The sequence below is a fragment of the Humulus lupulus genome, chromosome 1 (assembly GCF_963169125.1).
Source record: "Humulus lupulus chromosome 1, drHumLupu1.1, whole genome shotgun sequence".
Taxonomy (NCBI): Eukaryota; Viridiplantae; Streptophyta; class Magnoliopsida; order Rosales; family Cannabaceae; genus Humulus; species Humulus lupulus.
Genome location: NC_084793.1, coordinates 176,016,167 through 176,028,084, shown reverse-complemented (window position 1 = coordinate 176,028,084; position 11,918 = coordinate 176,016,167).

Sequence of the window (11,918 nt, the reverse complement as noted above, 5' to 3'; positions counted from 1 at the left end):
AAATCCAAACCTCATATGAACAATCTAACACCCCATAAACACTAGAATCAAATCCAAAACATCAATACACACAAGATCCACTCCTTTGATTTCAAATTCAACAACCCAAATCAAAACCCATGAAAATCTTAACTCAAGCATTAAATTCCTCAACCAACACAGAAAACAAACTTAAATAAGCATAAGATCCTTACCTCAAGAGTAGAATCCACCCTAAAAGTTCCCTTGATCTCCTTCTAAGCTTCCCACTTCAGCCCCTTTCTACACCTCTTCTTCTTTCTTCTTCTTTGCCCTAGCCTTTCTCTCCTCTTCTTTTCCTTCTCTTCTAATTTATCAAAGCCACAAGTGACCCAAATGCCCAAACCGTACCCCCTAAATCCCAGCTGCATAATGTCTATTTGCCTTGCCAAAAGACCAAATTACCCCTCCTTACTAATCCTTCTAAGCTAAACCTTCAAGGGTACTTAAGTCTTAACACTTTCATTTCAATTCTACCACTTCCTATCTTAAAACTTGTTACTCACAGCAGTTACAAATGGTTACCAAATTACCAATACTAATCACTCTTTCTAAACTCAACTTACAAGATTCCCGAAGTACCCCTGGGCTCCTCCCGAGCCGGGTACAACAACCCGTTGTGACTTTTAGACTAACTGGCTCACTAGGACCGTCCCGATGCGTGCATCCTGGTAAAACATCACACTCACATGGCACAATTCACATAGTATAATTATCACAGTTATGCCCTAACATGGCCAAGTTACAATCATGCTCATTTTAAGACAATCAGTTCTACATGCATACTGATTCACGTAGTCATGCATCTCAAATAATCCAATAGTCATATAACGTGCAATAAATCATAATGATGCATTAAACTTAATAAAGTCACACACAAAATCCCATCATGCCCTCTAGGCACACTACTCCAGGCCCTTAAGCCTTAACACTGAATTTGGGTCGTTACAACTATCCCCTCCTCATGAGAATTTCGTCCTCGAAATTTACCTGAACAACTCGGGATGCCGCTCCCGCATATCTGATTCCAGTTCCCATGTCGCCTCTTCGACCTTGCTGTTTCTCCACAATACTTTAACCAAGGGGATGGTCTTGCTCCTCAAGACCTTGTCCTTCCTATCAAGGATCTGAACAGGCTTTTCTTCGTATGATAAGTCCCGATCCAACTCCAAGTTCTCATAGCTCAACACATGAGTAGAGTCCGAAACATACTTCCGGAGCATGGACACATGAAACACATCATGAACTCCTGATAAAGCTGGAGGCATTGCTAACCTATAAGCCACCTCCCCAATTCGTTCTAGAACCTCAAATGGGCCAACAAACCTGGGACTCAGCTTGCCCCGAACGCCAAATCGTTTTACTCCTCTCAGGGGTGAAACCCTGAGGAATACATGATCACCAACCTGAAATTCTACGCTCCTGCGTTTCTGATCTGAATAACTCTTCTGGCGACTCTGGGAGGCGAGCATACGAGCTCTAATTTTCTCAAGTGCCTCATTGGTCCTCTGAACCATCTCAGGACCTAAATACCTTCTCTCACCTGTCTCATCCCAGTGAATCGGTGATCTGCATTTTCTACCATACAACATCTCATACGGAGCCACTCTGATAGTCGCCTGATAACTGTTATTGTACGAAAACTCAATCAGAGGGAGATACTTACTCCAAGATCCCTCAAAATCCAAGACACAAGCTCGTAACATGTCCTCCAGTATTTGAATTGTCCTCTCAGGCTGTCCATCCGTCTGAGGATGATAAGCGGTACTAAACCGAAGCTGCGTGCCCATTGCCTTCTGCAGGCTCTTCCAAAACTTGGAAGTGAAAGTGGGGTCTCTGTCGGATACTATTGACCTCGGAGCCCCATGAAGTCGAACGATCTCCTTAACATAAAGCTCTGCATACTGCTCCATAGTATAAGTCGTCTTCACAGGTAAGAAGTGGGCGGACTTGGTATACCTGTCCACAATCACCCATACCGAGTCATGCTGACCCACGGTCTTTGGCAATCCTACCACAAAGTCCATGGCAATATCTTCCCATTTCCACGCGAGAATCCCAAGAGGCTGTAATAATCCTGCTGGCCTCTGGTGTTCCGCCTTAATCTGCTGACAGGTTAGGCATCTAGCCACATAGTCCACCACGTCCCTCTTCATGCCTGACCACCAATACAAAACCTTCAGGTCATGGTACATCTTCGTAGAACCTGGGTGCAAAGAGTAGGGAGTGGTATGAGACTCGTCCAAAATCTCTCGCCGAATGTCTGGATCAATCGGAACACAAATCCGTCCTTTGTACTTCAACAAACCCATCTCAGAAATAGAGAAGTCCTTAGCTGCTCCCGATAGGACGTTCTCTCTACGCTCAACTAACTGGGGGTCCTTTCCCTGTGCTTCCTTAATCCTCTCGAGGAGTGTTGACTGAAGAGTAATGTTGGCTAACCTCCCAACCACTAGCTCTATACCTGCTCTGGTCATCTCTCCTGCTAGTCTGTCAGATATCTGCCTCGAACTATACAACTGTCCTGGGCCCCTTCGGCTCAATGCATCAGCCACCACATTAGCCTTCCCAGGATGGTATAGGATATCACAATCGTAATCCTTTACCAGCTCAAGCCACCGTCTCTGGCGCATGTTCAAGTCCTTCTGGGTAAAGAAATACTTTAGACTCTTGTGATCAGTGTATATCTCGCACCTCTCTCCATACAGATAGTGTCTCCAAATCTTAAGTGCGAATACCACTGCAGCTAATTCCAGGTCATGCGTGGGATACCTCTGCTCGTACTCCTTTAATTGCCTTGATGCGTACGCTATCACTTTCCCAGCCTGCATCAACACGCATCCCAGACCCTGTCTGGAAGCGTCACAGTAGACCACAAACTTCTCATTATCTGTTGGCAGGCTCAGCACTGGTGCAGTAATCAACCGCCGCTTCAGCTCTTTGAAGCTATTCTCGCATCGATCTGTCCACACAAACTTGGTCTTCTTCCTTGTCAATTCTGTCAACGGAGTAGCAATTCTGGAGAACCCCTCTACAAACCGCCGGTAGTAACCTGCTAGTCCAAGGAAACTTCTAACTTCAGGAACATTGCTGGGTCTAGGCCAAACCCTCACTGCTTCCGTCTTACTTGGGTCGACCAGTAACCCATCCTTACTGATAATATGGCCCAAAAATGAAACTTGCGATAACCAGAACTCGCACTTACTAAACTTGGCATATAGCTTATGCCCTCTTAACCGCTGCAACACTAGACGCAGATGATGCTCATGCTCTGTCTCTGTCTGGGAGTATACTAGGATATCATCAATAAACACAATCACAAACTTATCCAAGTAATCCTTAAAAATTCTGTTCATCAAATCCATAAATGCCGCCGGGGCATTGGTTAATCCAAAGGACATAACCAGAAATTCATAATGCCCATACCGAGTCCGAAATGCAGTCTTTGGTATGTCCTCATCTCTGATCCTCAATTGATAGTAGCCTGATCGGAGATCAATCTTCAAAAACACTATACTCCCTTGAAGCTGATCAAATAAATCGTCGATCCTAGGCAATGGATATTTGTTCTTGATGGTCAGCTTATTCAACTCCCTGTAATCGATGCACATCCTGAGCGATCCATCCTTTTTCTTAACAAATAAAACTGGAGCACCCCACGGCGAGAAACTCGGTCTGACAAACCCCAAATCAAGTAGTTCCTGCAGTTGAATCTTCAATTCCTTTAATTCTGCTGGAGCCATTCTGTAAGGTGCTTTGGATACTGGCTCTGCTCCCGGAGCCAACTCTATGACGAACTCGATCTCCCGCTGTGGCGGCAACCCCGGCAGATCTGCTGGAAACAAGTCTGGAAACTCGCAGACGACTCTGATTTCATTCGGTCCCACTGCCGCCACCTTAGAGGAATCCACTATACTTGCTAGGAATCCTATGCAACCCTCTTGCATCAGGTCTCTAGCCTTTAGTGCCGAGATCACAGGTACCCGCGGTCCATCCACCGATCCCACGAACACAAAGGGTGCCTCGCCCTCCGGTTCAAAGGTCACCATTCGTCGCCTACAATCAATTGTTGCTCCATATCGCGTCAACCAATCCATCCCTAGTATTATGTCAAAATCGTCCATATCTAGTTCAATCAGGTCAACAAACAATTCTCTACCATCTACCACTACTGGTAAGGCTCTAACCCACCTCCTAGAGACTACCAGCTCTCCTGTAGGCAATACAGTCTGAAAACCCCTAGCATACAAAATACTAGGTCTACACAGCTGATCAATCACTCTAGCAGAAACAAATGAGTGCGTAGCACCAGAATCAATCAATGCAGTAAACAAGGATCCAGCGCTAAAAATCTGACCTGTGACCACTGATGGGCTGGCCTCTGCCTCAGTCTGAGTCAAGGTGAAGACCCTAGCAGGCGCGAGGCTGTCACCCTGCCTAGGCTCCTCCTTCTTAGCCTGCGGGCAATCTTTCTTCAAGTGGCTGGTGCTTCCACAAACAAAACATGCCCTGATGCCGGTACCCGCTCCAGAGGCGGACCGGCACTCGCCCTGATGCCGTCGCCTGCATCGAGGACACCATGGATAACTCCTCCAGTTGTCATTACCGCCCTGGCGGCCACCCACGGAACCGCGAACCCTCCTGTCGGAACCATAGGGAGTAAATGAGTCTGGTACTCTCCTCTTCTGCTCACTGGGGCCGCTGCCCCGACTAGGCCCAGAAGAAGAAGGCATTACCCTCCTGGTATCACGCCTAGCAGCGCTATCCTTCCAGATCTGATCCTCAGCCCTCTCAGCAGTGAGGGCCTTGTCTACCACTTGCGCATAGGTAGTCTCTGGAGCCATTGTAATACTCACGTCACGGGCGATCATTGCACCTAATCCCCGTACAAATCTGTCCCTTCTGGCCATATCAGTCGGCACAAGCTCTGGCGCAAACTTCGCCAATCTATCAAATATCAAGGCGTACTCAGTGACAGATAACCTGCCCTGAGTCAGACTGTTAAACTCATCCGCCTTCGCCGCTCGAACGGCTACGCTGTAGTATTTCTCGTTGAAAAGGCTCTTGAATTCCTCCCAGGTCATAATAGCAGTATCCCTTCGCTGCCCCACCACCTCCCACCATATTCGTGCATCATGTCTAAGCATATAACTGGCACAATCAACCCTATCCCTTCCTTCAACCCTCATGAAGTCCAGGATTACCGACATTGTACTCATCCACTGCTCAGCCTGCAGTGGGTCTGCTCCCCCCTCAAAGGTAGGAGGTTGTTGTTTTCTGAATCTTTCATATAGAGGTTCCAACCTGTTCCCAGTCACAGGTTGAACCGGAGCCGGTACCACACTAGGCGGTGGTGGTATCACAGTGGCCAGTGGAGGAGCTGGTTGCCTGTACTGACTAAGCTCATCCTCTGTTTTCTTCAACCTAGCCTCCATCTCTGCTAAAATCTGTTGCCAGTTCTGAGGAGCAGGTGGAGGGTCCTGCCCCTGGTTATCATCCTCGGCCTGAATGCCGCGGAGTCTCGATGATTGGCGAGGCATTGCAACTAAATGCCTGCAATCAATGACACCGCTCATTAGGCATGATAACAAGGTCCAATTTCCACCTCTCAATCTCAACAACAACCAAGATCAATCGACCAAAGCACCATACAAATATCATGCAGCATACAACGGGCCTTGCCCTGGCATCATGCATATGTTATTTCAATGATCATGCTCATAATAATTTAGGCAGGCACACAAAGCATTAAACACATATTCATGAATATATCAACCGATCATACCAAACTACCCTGAGTCGAGCTTTTCAATGGCAGCGTGCGTACATGTTCGGTCGATCTCCAGAACCAATAAACCTTGGCTCGCTCTGATACCAAGTTGTAACGCCCTACTACCTTAGAGCCGTTACTAAGTGAGTTTAAAACAGAAATTGTGCATCTAATTGACTCAAGTGGTTTCTAAAACCAAAAGTGTGAATAAACCAGAGTTTAAGGCTGTACTCTTTGAAAATGTTTAGTTTCATTAAAAACGTTAATTATAAAACATCTGGGATCCCAAAATAAGGTTTACAAAATATTTACAACTCAAAATAGATTTACACTTGATCAGCTATCAAAAGAATGGTTAAATACAGCCATATACAAAATGCCCCCAACCAAAGCAGTCGGGCAGGCCGAACATGTACGCGCCGCCCCCACGCTCTCCATACTCATGGCCGGTTGACTGACTCCTTGCTTTTACCTGCCACACGGAGCACCCGTGAGCCGAAGCCCAGCAAGAAAACCCAAATAACACATAACATATGCAAAGTAAATAGCTGGCAATAATTCACTGATACATAGGAAAACCACCATAATAAACAAGTACGGCCATGCCGCTCCCAAGGCCTTACCAAAGCCTGGAGTTTCGGTTCTCACCGCGAGGATAACTCATGTATCCCTTGGGTCCCACCCTGAATATAAGCATCCCATGTGCTGTGTTACTTTTGGCCCACGGCCGCCCCGGCCTATGCCGTACCCGGCCTCTGCCGCTCGTTTCATCATAATAACACATATAGTACATTCAAAATAAACATTCACACACATCATGGTTCATTTAAGTTTAAGCATTTGCACGTAATACAATCCGGGGCCACGCCTTACAATCACACAGTGGGGCCATGCCCTAAACTCGGGTGTTACGGTTTTCTTACCTGTATCTCGTGCTTTCCAAAGTACCACGGTCACGAGCACGGTCCTTTAGCACGAGCCTCTCCGAAATCCTAGTCACAACACACATAAAACACTTTTAATACTAACCAAACCCAAAACCACTTCCCGGGACCAATCCCGCACTCTCGGGACCTCTAAAACCTTAAAACAACACCCCGGAGGCATCCCACGAACCCCCGGAGCTAAGACCTAAAATTGCCAAAAAGAGCTACCCTGAAAATTTCCTTGTGCCGCGGCACCACATCCTTGTGCCGCGGCACCCATCAGACAGAAGCTCCCTTGCCGCGGCACACAAAAACCCTGCCGCGGCACGCCTTCGCAGACCCAGAATTCTGGGTTTTTCCTGCAATTTTCCCCGAGCTTTAACCTCCCCAAATCATCCCAAACCAAAACCTAAACCCCAAAACTCAAATCCAAACCTCATATGAACAATCTAACACCCCATAAACACTAGAATCAAATCCAAAACATCAATACACACAAGATCCACTCCTTTGATTTCAAATTCAACAACCCAAATCAAAACCCATGAAAATCTTAACTCAAGCATTAAATTCCTCAACCAACACAGAAAACAAACTTAAATAAGCATAAGATCCTTACCTCAAGAGTAGAATCCACCCTAAAAGTTCCCTTGATCTCCTTCTAAGCTTCCCACTTCAGCCCCTTTCTACACCTCTTCTTCTTTCTTCTTCTTTGCCCTAGCCTTTCTCTCCTCTTCTTTTCCTTCTCTTCTAATTTATCAAAGCCACAAGTGACCCAAATGCCCAAACCGTACCCCCTAAATCCCAGCTGCATAATGTCTATTTGCCTTGCCAAAAGACCAAATTACCCCTCCTTACTAATCCTTCTAAGCTAAACCTTCAAGGGTACTTAAGTCTTAACACTTTCATTTCAATTCTACCACTTCCTATCTTAAAACTTGTTACTCACAGCAGTTACAAATGGTTACCAAATTACCAATACTAATCACTCTTTCTAAACTCAACTTACAAGATTCCCGAAGTACCCCTGGGCTCCTCCCGAGCCGGGTACAACAACCCGTTGTGACTTTTAGACTAACTGGCTCACTAGGACCGTCCCGATGCGTGCATCCTGGTAAAACATCACACTCACATGGCACAATTCACATAGTATAATTATCACAGTTATGCCCTAACATGGCCAAGTTACAATCATGCTCATTTTAAGACAATCAGTTCTACATGCATACTGATTCACGTAGTCATGCATCTCAAATAATCCAATAGTCATATAACGTGCAATAAATCATAATGATGCATTAAACTTAATAAAGTCACACACAAAATCCCATCATGCCCTCCAGGCACACTACTCCAGGCCCTTAAGCCTTAACACTGAATTTGGGTCGTTACACAGTAGGTATTAGTCAAATCTAGGATTCGATCACTGGACAACAGTTGTAACGACCCAAAATCACTAATAAGGCTTAAGGGCCTTTATTAGTGTGTCGGGAGGGCATAATTGGTATATGTGTGATTAAATGGTTAAAATACATGATTATGTGGCATGCATGATTAGTATGATTAGATGATTATGTGATAGGCATGTTTATGAATATTAGATATTCATGTAGGCCCATTCTATCTTATAAGGGCATAATTGTAATTTTGGCCCGGTAAGGGCATAAATGTGATTGTATGTGATAAATTGTTGAGACCACATTATTATGTGGATATATTTGCAGTATATGGCTTGAGACGATCTTAGTGAGCGGATTAGAGAAATAGTCACAACAGGGTTTAATGCTCGGCTCGATGGGAGCCTAGGGGTATTTTTGGGAAATTGGAGAATATTTTGGGATTTATTAGATATTGAATAAGTATTAGGTAATTAATGGGACACGATGGGGTTATTTATTTAATAGGAGGAACGCTTGAGGAATTAGCGGGAATCAGGAGCGAAATGACCATTTTACCCCTAGGAACACTTTGAGGACTAATAAGTATGAGGGGCAAAATAATCTTTTTAGGGGTGAAGTGATATACAATCTTTGATTCTAGACTTAGCCAAGAAAATCACTTAGAACCCTCAGCTCACTTTTATCTCTCTCTCTCACGTACTCACTCTCTCTCATTGTGCCTTGAAGCTAAGGAAGAAAAAGGGCAGAAAACTTAGGCCTTAAGCTGGGATTCTTGAAGGAAAAGGAGAGGCTTGAACTACTGAAGGACTTAAGTTGGATTGTACCAATAGGGTGCTGGAGAATTAAGCTATAATTGAGGTAAGTTCCTTATCATTGATCATGTTAAGAAATTCTAGTGCTTGAGTGGAATTAGACTGGGTTTTTGGGTAATAAATAGCTGACGATTTGGGATAGAAACTTCAGTATGTATTGTTATGATTTTTTGTTTAATCGGATGATTAAAAGTCTTAGATTAGTAGCTAAACTAGGTTTTGTTGGGAGGTTCTTCTGAGTTGAATTCTGGGAAAATTGGCTGGGAGAAGTGTGAAGAAAACCCATAATTTCTGGGTTCGAAGGGGGCACGCTGCGACCCAGCCCAGGGGCACCATGACGTGTGTGGCCAGTAGGCCTGGGTATGCTCTCTGAGTTGGGGTTGCGTCGTGACCTTAGGAGGTAAGTCACGGCCCGCCTCCCCTGTTGCTTGGGATTTTGGTCTCTGACTTGAAGCCAAGTTGCGGCCCGCCTAGGGATTTTTACCTTGGGATGGCTTCTAGTATTGATAAGGCTCAGTGGTTTGAACCAAAGCGCTTGGAACAATTTCTACTACCCGATTTAGTAGAAATTGAGGTCCCGAAGGCTAGTTTTCCTAAGTATTTATTTGGATTAGAAGTTGATAAATACTTATTGGCCACTGTGACTAGGTTTATCGCCAAGGCTCAGGATTGAGGATCATGCTCAGGACCGTTCTATTATCTTCGCTCGAAGTTCAAGGTAAGAAAACTGCACCCTTGAGTGATTGTAATAGGACTGAGATTCCCAATAATGGAACATGTATACTGTATGGCTAAATGATTGATTTGGCATATTAGAATGAATGACCTAAGAGAGTCGGGGCTGATAATTTGCGCACAGGATGCGACTCGGCCACTGTGAGCTGGGATCAGCTGGATAAACATTGGACTCGGCCTAAGCAAGCCAGAGTCAGTGTAGTAAATGGAGGGCTCGACCTAAGGGCACAAACCCTGAATATTTGCATATTATCTGAGATATGAGTTGAACTTACATGTTGACTATTATCAATTTGATATTTATCATATGTTGAGCTTTGAAATATCTATCTCATGATTGAATGATTGATAATATTGATTGTGTATTCACTATTATGGTTTTCTTACTGGGCCTTGGCTCACGGGTGCTACATGGTGCAGGTAAAGGCAAGGGTAAGATGGATCAACCATGAGTTAGAGAGCTCTGGGGGCGAGATGTACATCGTCAGCTGCTTGTCTGCCACAACCGAGTGAAAGTATAGGGATAGAACCTAAAATTTGTATTTTTCCATTAGATTGGCCACTGGATTGTATATAACTTTTGAGAATTTTGCAGCTTTGTCTCTTAAACCCCGTTTTCGGGATCCCATGTACCAAACATCTATTTTAATGAAAAATTAACCGTTTATGTTCAAAATCTTTTAACCCTAATCCAATTGTTGACCTTAGGATCACATTTTCAATCAAATGACTTGATTAGCAAGTCCTGCACTATTTTAACTACACAATGTAACGGTCTTGCTTATCCTGGACGTTACAACAGTCAAACACATTCTCAAGTATCTAAGGAGAATGAGAGACTATATGCTACTATATTCTGGAAAGAATTTGATTCCAATCAGATATACAAATTCTGACTTCCAATTCAAAAAAAATTCCCAAAAGTTTATTTCTGGATCTGTTTTCACACTTGGGGTGGAGCAATTATATGGAGGAGTATAAAGCAAGCTTGCATTGTTGACTTCACCATGGAAGCAGAACACGTTGCTGCAAGCGAAGCAACTAAGGAGGTTGTATGGCTTAGGAAATTTTTGGGTGATCTGAAAATTGTTCCAGACATTGATAAACCGATTGTACTCCACTGTGACAATAGTGGAGTGGTTGCCAACTTAAGAAAACAGAGAAGCCATAAGAGAGTCAGGCATATAGAGCGTAAGTACCACCTCATAAGAAAGATTGTACAAAGAGGGGATGTAATCGTTCAAAAGATTTAAAGAGCAATCGATAATGCTGATCCTTTTTTGAAGACGCTTCCTACTACGAGTTTTGAAAGTCATTTCTTAGATTTAGGATTACGTGACATGTCTCATCTGCTTTAGGGTAAGTGGGAGATTGTTGGGATTTGTGACCTTAAAGCGTATTTCTATATGAACTATCATTGTTAATTAAATAAAGTTAATATTTTGCACGCATATTCATATTTAATTATACATGCCATTTATCATGAAGATCCAATATTATTGATGTAGTCTTGAATTAAGTATACGTATAATAATATATGTACAGGATGATTTAATTCAAGATAATAATATAAAAATTGTCTGTAATCGCTAAATAAAGCGGGAGCTTTATTTAATAAAGATTATGAGTATGATCTATCTTCTGTTTAAGACAAAGCAATTTATCCAGACTGATAAGTGTAGCAACAGAAAAAGATATAGGTGTCATATACAATATAGATTGTATTGGACTGGGACACGATGAAAGAAAGAACTTCTGATAATCTCCATTAAAATATAGAAGTTCAACATTCATCAATCGATGGTCGTTTTAGAATTGACCTCAATCCTGAAGTCAGTAATGAACTCCTATTTGTGATTTTATGACTTTTGACTTATCGGGTAAGGTTCAATATTCCTATGACCGAATTCCTGACATCTTGGACTCATAGAACTACAAGTGGCTGGGAACATACTTCACAGAAATGGAATTCGATCCTTAAAAGAATTTAGAAGTATTAACCTCTAGTCTCTGAGGGAGGTTTGGACTCGTTTAGAATTGAGTAGTGGACGGGCATGGCTAGCTCCGTCCTCGGCTATTTAGGGGTAAAAGGCAATGATAGAATGGTTTGTGCCACGTATGTTTTGCGAGAGGATGCCCGAACGTGGAGGGAAGTGGTATCCCAGACTTGGAATATTTTCATGATGGGTTGAAAGGAAATTCAGACAAAGGTTCAGCGAGAGGCACTATGGTGAAGCAGTTTGAGTTGCAAGGATTG